Here is an 8,509-nt window from a genome sequence, read left to right on the forward strand (position 1 = left end):
GGTGCTCAGAGGGAAAGCTATACCATCCGTGCAGTGCAGATGCCAAAGGTGCAGGACAGGGTGAGGGTGCGGTCCCAGGTAGACTTCTGACACAGTGACGAGGGAGGCAGAGTGAGAGCAGTCCCTGTGGCTGTGGCAGAGCAGGTGGAGGCTTAGCGTTCAGAGGTAGCTAAGTGTTCATGGACACAGACTAGTGCTGTCTTTGAGAAGTCTTTCATCCTGATGGAGGACAGGGCGGTACTCCCAAAGATGCTGACTTCCAAAAGTAGGGAAGCAGAGCCTGGAATCTGAGGGAGATGGAGACAGATTCCAGTCTGGCGGTGAGGAGCATGTTCTCCGGACCCCACTGATTGCCATGCAGCCATAGTCCTGCTGCTTGCTCCTCATGAAAACTCAGAAAATGAGTCACCTCCCTGCCTCAGTTTCCTAGGAGGGTGAAAGCAGAGCCGTGAAGAATCCCCGCCTTTCTAGACTTTGTGTATCGAGTGCTTGCAGTTTTTGACATGTTGCTGTGGAATGTTTGACCACAGGAGCTGCAGTATGTTTGCTATTCGTCTTCCCTGCCCTTCTTATTAGGTCGATAATACAGTTGATGGGATGATGTCACACTCCGGGGAATGACTGATTGATGAAGAACTTTGGGGGGGGGGAGGGTTGGGAGAAGGGATTCCTTGGAAGCTAGTCCGTGCCCTCGGTGTCTTAAAAATACTTTGTGAATAAACAAAAGAACGTTTTGTGCTTAATTTTGGCGAGTGAGGAGGGAATCCACAGATGAGGTGGGGCTTATGTTAATTTCAAACTGAATAACGATTTTATAGTATTTTTGCACCAGCTAGACGGACTATCTCCCTCTGTGACAGGTCAGGTCTTGTTATGTTGCTTTTGGCACTGAAGGGCATGTCTTCAAACGCGTTCTTGAAATGTCAGCACACAAAACAACACGGGAAGCGATTTCTGTGACTGGCAGCAGGGTTGGATGTTCAGTTGTACTGACATTTTGTCATTATTCTCCTACGTTTCAGCTTATAACTTGGAAGCAGATGAAGATTTTACAGAAAGCTATAGGGGATCACGAAACTACGATTGGAAACGCTAAAGATTTACGTGACACATTTTTGAAGGTCTGGTAGATTGCACTTGTCAACAGAACACACCCCTATGCCATGCCACGTGTCTATAAAAGGAGAAGACAGATTGGCCCTTTCTCAGCTTGTGGGAGAAGTAATTAGTTTTGCAGAGCATGATCACACTCTCTTGGGAAAATTTTCCCCACACCTAGGAGCGATGCTAAGGTTTGTTTGACCTGGGAAGCCGATGACAGTGTTGGGGGCAGCTTTCTAGCACAGGAGCTGGTGACGAGAGCTCTGCTTAGAGAGGATCACAGTGCATCGCAGTGATGAGTTATGGACCTCCGGTGACATTGCGATGGAGATTGGCACGTCTGGGGATCCTTCTGGTTTTCTCTGACTGTTTGGATTGGACAGATCAGTGAAATACACAATGGGCAAGGGTAGCTTTTATTTTCTTTCATACATTTATAGTCTTCCGACATTAGCATTGTTCTCCAGTGTTGGTGGTCATGCGTTTCAGCATCTCCCCAAGAGATGTGGGAAATGAAAAAACTGGTAGAGGGTTAATCCTCTTTGAACTGCAAGCTGGCAGTTCTACCCTTGCTGAAGCTCCAGGTCCTAAGTGACCTCTGTATATCCAGGGATTGAAACAGCCCTTCAATGGGAATTCTTTTTGATGCTCTCATTAAAATGCTCTGTGAAAGATCTCTCCTCAGACCCGACTCAGATGCCCTATCTAAAGTGCTCCATGTGTCATAGTAAATTGAATGTTTTCAGGATGCTGGCGAGAAGCTAGGTCTGTCTTCTCTGAGCAAGTGTGAGTACCCCTGTTGGTACCCTAGTGAATATTCCTAGCACCCCCGTGTACTCCAGGAATGTGCCTATAAGCCCAGAGTGGAGAGGGTAGAGACAAAAGGATCCCTGGGGCTTGTGGGACCACCAGAACAGTCAAACTGTAAAGCCTCGTGTTTCGTGAGAGACCCTGCCTCAAAACTTGATGTGGTGAGGGGTTCTGGAAGGCGCAGGTGTTCCCGAGTGCACACGTATGCTTGCAGACAGGTACACGTGAAGGAAATCACTTTGAATTTGTTATGACCTCTGGTCGCCATACTCAGACACATGTGCATGCACACTCTCCTGCACCCCCATGCACGCAGAAATATAAGTTAGTATTCAAGACCTTGAGAGCCACCTACATACATCTAGGCCTTTAGGAAGAGCTTAAGAAAGGGAACATGCAGCTCTAATGCAGCTGAGTACTGCCTGGGAGCCTGTTGGAAGAGCCACCCAGAAAGGCTCCCTTCTAACTGTGGGTGCTCAGTGTGAGCAGCAGCAGTAGCTCAGAGGGAGCCTTGTGACTGGGTTTCTCTGGCTTCCCAGGTGGTCCCTTCTGCCCTGTGCTCGCTCTTCTCGCTCTCCCTCTGCTTCTCCACCCAGGCTTCCCTCCTTTCCTAGTCCTCAGTTCTGCCTCTGAGAGACTGTTGTCCTGAAACACGGCCTTTCCCTCTCCCAGATTTCCCGGTGGCCTTCTTGCTTTGTTCTCTCTGTTTCCTGTGTCCTCCGCACAACACCCTCTAACACACACACACACACACACACACACACACACACACACACACCACCCACACCTTCTTGAAAGCTTCACTGGCTGCTTGCTTCTGTCTCCCCGTCTTCCCTGCCAGAGTACCAGCTTCTCCTGAAGTGACTCCCATTCCCTACCCATGCTTTGCTTCTGTTTTGTGCCCAGAAAGCACCATGTGCGCTGTCTTCCCTAATGTTTCTACTGCTTGCAGTCGCCATCTGTGTCCTCTTCAGCCGCCAGCCCAGCAAGCTCCCCTTCCATACCTGTGTTCAGCTAGTGTGCAGGTCATCTGTTCCTAAGCTGCTCTGGACCCTGGGAATAGGGCAGGGACTGGACCGGCGTTTTGCCCTTTTCTGGACAGAGGGCGACACACTTCTTTCTCCTCTGTGTCCACCCCTGCAGTGTCCTTTGAGAGAACAGAGGGATTTGAGTCCTGGCTTGAGCTTTCCTTAGACCGAAGGGTCGTGGGGTTGCACACTGTGTGTTCTTCGGTGAAAATCACATTCTATGGGCATGGCAAATGGCTCCTTCCTCTGGGCAGCCTTGGGGGTGTCCAGTGTGGGAATCCTTGGGGAGTCTCCAATGTGGGCCCATGCCTGGCCTCCCAGGTCTGCCCCACGTGAGGCCTTTAACATATCTCCACCCATTTTCCAGATAAGTCCCTTTGCTCTTCTTGTCCCACAATGATACCACCTTAAAATGGGGGACTGGAAGGTTTCCTGAAGTGGAGTAACTCTTTAGATGTGCTGAAGTAGCCACTGTTCTTACTCTGAATTCCTAACAAGCATCCTTTGGCTATGCAAAGTCGGTTCTTTTAAAATTACATGAGGTGAGGTGTCAAGCCAGACTCGAGTGGAGATTTGTTCGTTTGTTTGTTTCAGAAAGCCAAGGACTTGCATGAACATGGCAAAACTCTCATTGGTGGCGAAGAAAGTGAAGTGAAGAAACAAATCTCCAAGGCGCAGGACAGAGTTATCATGGAAAGTGTAAGTCGTGGGTCTGTAATGCTGTGTGCCTCGGAATGGCTTCCTAAGGGCAGAGATGGAACAATGATCCCCTAACTCTCCGTTTTCCCACAGCAAGAGCAGGATGTGTCGGTAGTTGAAACGTACCTTCAGTCCCTGGTCCTTACAGCTGTGAAGAAACCTTCTGAAGCTCACCTGGAGGAGGCACAGGGAGCAATAGCCGTGCCCAGAGGGTGTTAGTAGTAGTCAGTGCAGCTCCTTTCTCTTTACTTTGTCGGTTAGAAATAAGACTGAGACTCTGTTGACCATGAAGTGAACCCCAACAGTTCTGTGAGTAGCAACATTTAAGTGTGGACCCTCCTGACCCTGACATTCTCCCCAGCAGGGCCAGTTACATTCAGGAAGCCAATGTCATTTGATTCTACGACAGGCTGCTTTGGTTCTCTGTCACCTGCCCAAAGTGAATGTTACCTTGCTTATTTCAGGAAGAAATAAATAACGGTGGGATCCGCCTTTCCGTGCTTGCTTTCATCCATTCATGAGGTCACAGAGCCAACTGCATTGCAAATGGAAAACCAGCCCCACCTGCTCACTCAGACGTTCATTAGAGCACAACTCTGTAGTTTCGTGCTCAGATGCGCTAGACTGTTAACACGGTTCCCGAGGCAGAGCCAGATCTTCACGTGTTGGCTTAGAGCTTGCAGTGGGGCTCTGGCTTTTCCCAAAGACATCCAGACTCATTTCTGGCATTATTCAACACTGGCTGGAAGATCCCTGCCCTTCCCTTTGGTCAAAAATATTTTATCTGTGAGTGTGTGCATAGGCACTTACAGTTTCAGTATTTTCGGTGGGTGTTTCCACGAGCATTTTCTAGTGTTCTCTTTAGAGTTTAATTTTACTCACGTAGTTCTGCGTGTGCGTGCGTGTGTGTTTGTCTGACTCTTGTGTCATTCTCTTACTCTTGTCCTGTGCTGTATCTTTTGAAGGAATCCTGAGAATCTGTGTTCAGTACATTTGACATTTATCTTCCTTGTTGAGTCTTTGCGAGCATATTCCCAGTGTGTGTCGGTACCAGGAAGGTCAGACTTTAGGCTCAGTTCCCCTAGGGCTTGAGTTACAGGGGGTTGTGAGCTACCCAAAGTCGGCGGTGGCTAGCTGAATCCCCTTCTTCTGGAACCACAGCTGGAGCTCTCAACCATGGAGCCATCTCTCCAGCCCTGTTCAGCACACTTGAAATTGCTTGACCTTTTACCCGGAGTTTGTGAGCTAAGCCTATTCTTTGTGTAGATTACAGAAATGAATCTATGATGGAGAACAAAAGCCTTCTGGGAGGGGAGAGAGGAAGGATGATCACATTCTCCTGTCCTTCCCGTCCTGTGGCTCTGCCTACCACTCTTTGTCCCAAATTTTCATGGTGAATTCTAGTCTTCCTTTGAAGGCCAACCTGATGGATTTTTTTCTTTTTTACAAAAATGTTACGTGTGTGTGTGTGCACGCACACGCACACGTACACAGATAGGACAGAGGATAGACCTTGGGAGTGAGTCCTGAAGTTGTCGGACCTGGAGATTGGACCCAACTCATCAGGCCTGGTGGAACGTGCCTGTTCAGCCATCTTACTAGCCCATTGACTTTACTACCACATACATCCCTTCATCCCTCCATCCCTCTTCCCTCTCTCCATCCCTCCTCCCTCCCTCTTCTCTCCCTCTTCCCTCCCTCCATCCCTCCTCTCCCTCCCTAGTATTCCCTTCCTCCTCTTGTGTTTCACCCTCACCCCTGCCGTGTGTGTGACTGTGTAGGGCAAAGGCTGACACTGCGTATCATCTGTAACCCCTCTTTTCCCAGACAGGATGTGATATTTATTACTGAACATGATTTAGTAGGGTAGAGGGTAGCACCACAGTAGAAGCCCCGAGGAGTGCGGGGCCCGCCAATGCCCGTGGGACCAGGATTGGTGATGCAGCTGACCCCTCGGCCATCAGGAACGAGTCACTTCTCAGCGACTGTGTCCTTCAGATCAATCTACATTCAGTTTAGTGAAGCCTCACCTCTTTGAGAGAGACAGACAAAGAAGAACTCAGTGAGGAGGACCAGGGCAAGAAAGTGGGAGGAAGGGGCTTAATAACACCACTTGCCTCTGGCAGCACGGAGAGCTTGAACTTGGCTTTACGTAGGGCCTCCATCCGATGTTCCTTATTCTGAGGCATGATTCAGGTGGACGTGATGGCCTGGACAGTGAGACCCCTGGCCGTGGTGACCTGAGGCTTCCCTAGGGCACAGCGAATACCTGTCTGGGGCCTAGATTGGAGGCGACATTGAGGTCAGAGCTCGAAGAGCCTTCAGAAGATTGTCTCCAAGGTCCCTTCGGGGAGCCCATACAGGCAACAGGGTGAGGTCACTCCGAACGAGTGTGCTGTTGGCAAGCATTGCACACCAGGCCCCAGTGAGAAGCTGCTGGCAACCGTTGCACAGCGGGCCCCGCTGAGAAAGGGGACCTCCCGTGCAGCTTAGTTGGCTGCAGATTTACCTTATCTTTTAAGACACAGTCTCTCAGTGAACATGAAACTCACTGATTTTGTCAGGCGGACTGGCCAGAGAGCTTTGCGGATGGATCCAGCACTCTGTCCTCCACACCAGACGTGCCGGCTCTAGGGTTTAAGAGTATTGCTGTGCCTGGATTTTCCGTGGGCGCTGGTGATCTGAACTCAGGTTCTCAGGTTTGCATGGGAAAACCTAACCCACTGAGCCATGATCCTTGCCCATCATTAATTTTATGGTCAGTAACATTAGTGTTAGAAATGAATGACATCTGCGGTGCCATTTCATCCCACGTACACATGTGCATGGATGGTGTGCAGCCTCGCCATACTGCTACCTTCTCCCTGCTCTCAGATGCTACAACTCACAAACCTCTTCACAGCCTGGCCTATCCTACTTTCTGCTCCCTGGGTTTCATTGTGTTTGTTTGTTTGGTTGGTTGGTTTTCATTATGAGATACAAGGGAACATGTGACACTTGGCGTGGCTCTCTTGCTGTTCTGTGATGTCCCGTTGCATCCATTTGCCTGTGGATGACAGGCTTTCCTTTGCTTGTCCCTCATGCGAATGTGCCATGTCATGTTTGTGTTAAATACTGTATACTGTATGTAACACAGCATTTTCTTCATGCCGTATTCGTTGATGGCCACCCAGGATACTTCCTTGAGCTTTTCAATGTCTCCTCTAACTATAAGGCAGCGTGTCTTTGTTGGTTTATGTTGTCAGCGTGGCTGGACTGACAGACACGTAGGGTAAGATTTGGGAAGCTCACTTCTGGTGTGTCTGTTCTAGAACCATTGTCAGAGAGGACGGATTTCCAGGAGAGTAACAGGGGAAGGTCTCTCCCTGGGTGTGGATTTTCCATGCAGTAGTCTGGGAGCCCAGGCAGAATTAAAGAAGAGAAAGCCTGCCAGGGCAGCCTAACTCCATCCTTCCTGAGCAAGAGCATGTAGTACCGTCACCATCACTCATGGCCACAAGACTCCAGAGCCTCCAGCCATCTAATGGAGATGCACAGCAGCTACAGTCCAGGGAGCTTCCAGGCCTGGATTGCAGCTACATCATTTGTTCTCCTTGAGCCGAGGCTTCCAGCTTGTCAGTTTAGCTGATACTGAATTATCCCACTGTCTGGCATGCAGAAAGCCATTTGTGGACAATCCAGCACCCAATTGGGTAAGGCATTCAAAGAATTCCAGCCACCCCGTGAATGTGTGTGTGTGTCTGTGTGTGTGTCTGTGTGTATGTCTGTGTCTGTGTGTGTGTACATTTCTCTATTGGTTCTATTCACCTAGACAGCCCTGACTTATACCGGATTCTCTCTTATGCGTGTGTTAGGATGAGGGGTTTAAGTTTAATTGGCCATGTTCATTAGGTGAAGCAAAGGGGGCTTCTGATTGCTGGACTTTGGTAGTCAACCTCAGGAAGAGGAAGTGACCACATGAGTGAATGGACCTTGGTGGCTAGCTTTAGGAATGTCATCTAACAGTCTTCAGCAAGGCAGAGGGAATGGGAGAGAAGGGCAAAGCCTGCCAGAGCCATGCACACCAATTTCAAGCTAGCCAGAGTCCCTTCAGCCATCCACGTTGGTGCCAGGACTAGAGAGAGCAAACTCGACATGGCACCTTTTGAGAGTCCTAAAACCCGTGGATTGCAACCTGAGGGCTGCAGACCCTCGGGGGTGGGGTGTCAAATGATCCTCTCACAGGGGTCGCCCGAGGCCATCGGAAAATGTAGATATTTCCATTTCTGTTCATAACAGTAGCAAAATTAGAGTTATGCAGTAGCAATGAAAACGACGTTTTGTTTGGGGTCACCACAACACGAGGGACTGTATTAAAGGGTTGCAGCATTAGGAAGGTTGAGAACCACTGCTTTACACTCTCAAAGCCCACCTCCAGTGACACACCTCTGCCCACAAGGCCACCCTTCCTGAGCCTCCCCAAAAGCAACACCAACTCGGGAACAAGAATTGAAATATCTGAGACTATGGAGGTGCATCCCCTTCTGACTACCATAGCCCTAATGCGGCTGAAGGCATTGCAGCCATGAATCAAGCCTCACGATAAGGGCCCTTATGGGGGGACACGCCCTGGAAAGCCTCCTCGAATCTAATACATGGACCCTGTTGGTCCCTGCTTCATGCATGCATCTATGTGCTGGACAGCCTCCCTCGTGAGCACACATTCTCCTGGTCTGCCTCATGCAGGCACGCCTCTGAGGCATCTCTCGGGCATGGCTCACGCATGAGCTTGCTGTGCTCACCTTTGTGCCTGCTAAGCCCGCCACTCACGTGGGCATGTGCTAGGCCCCACCTGCTGGAACACCCTCTCCCAGCCAATCATAGAGATGCAA

At 49.8% G+C, this 8,509-nt stretch overlaps 1 pseudogene; it reads right to left on the reverse strand.

Annotated features, from left to right (window-relative positions):
• Nucleotides 1-5,965: 5,965 nt before the first annotated feature.
• Nucleotides 5,966-6,141, reverse strand: LOC121440258 (annotated as a pseudogene).
• Between the last annotated feature and the right edge of the window lie 2,368 nt (nucleotides 6,142-8,509).

This window comes from Microtus oregoni, unplaced genomic scaffold, assembly GCF_018167655.1.
Source record: "Microtus oregoni isolate MIOR12 unplaced genomic scaffold, Mior012 000067F_000, whole genome shotgun sequence".
Classification (NCBI taxonomy): Eukaryota; Metazoa; Chordata; class Mammalia; order Rodentia; family Cricetidae; genus Microtus; species Microtus oregoni.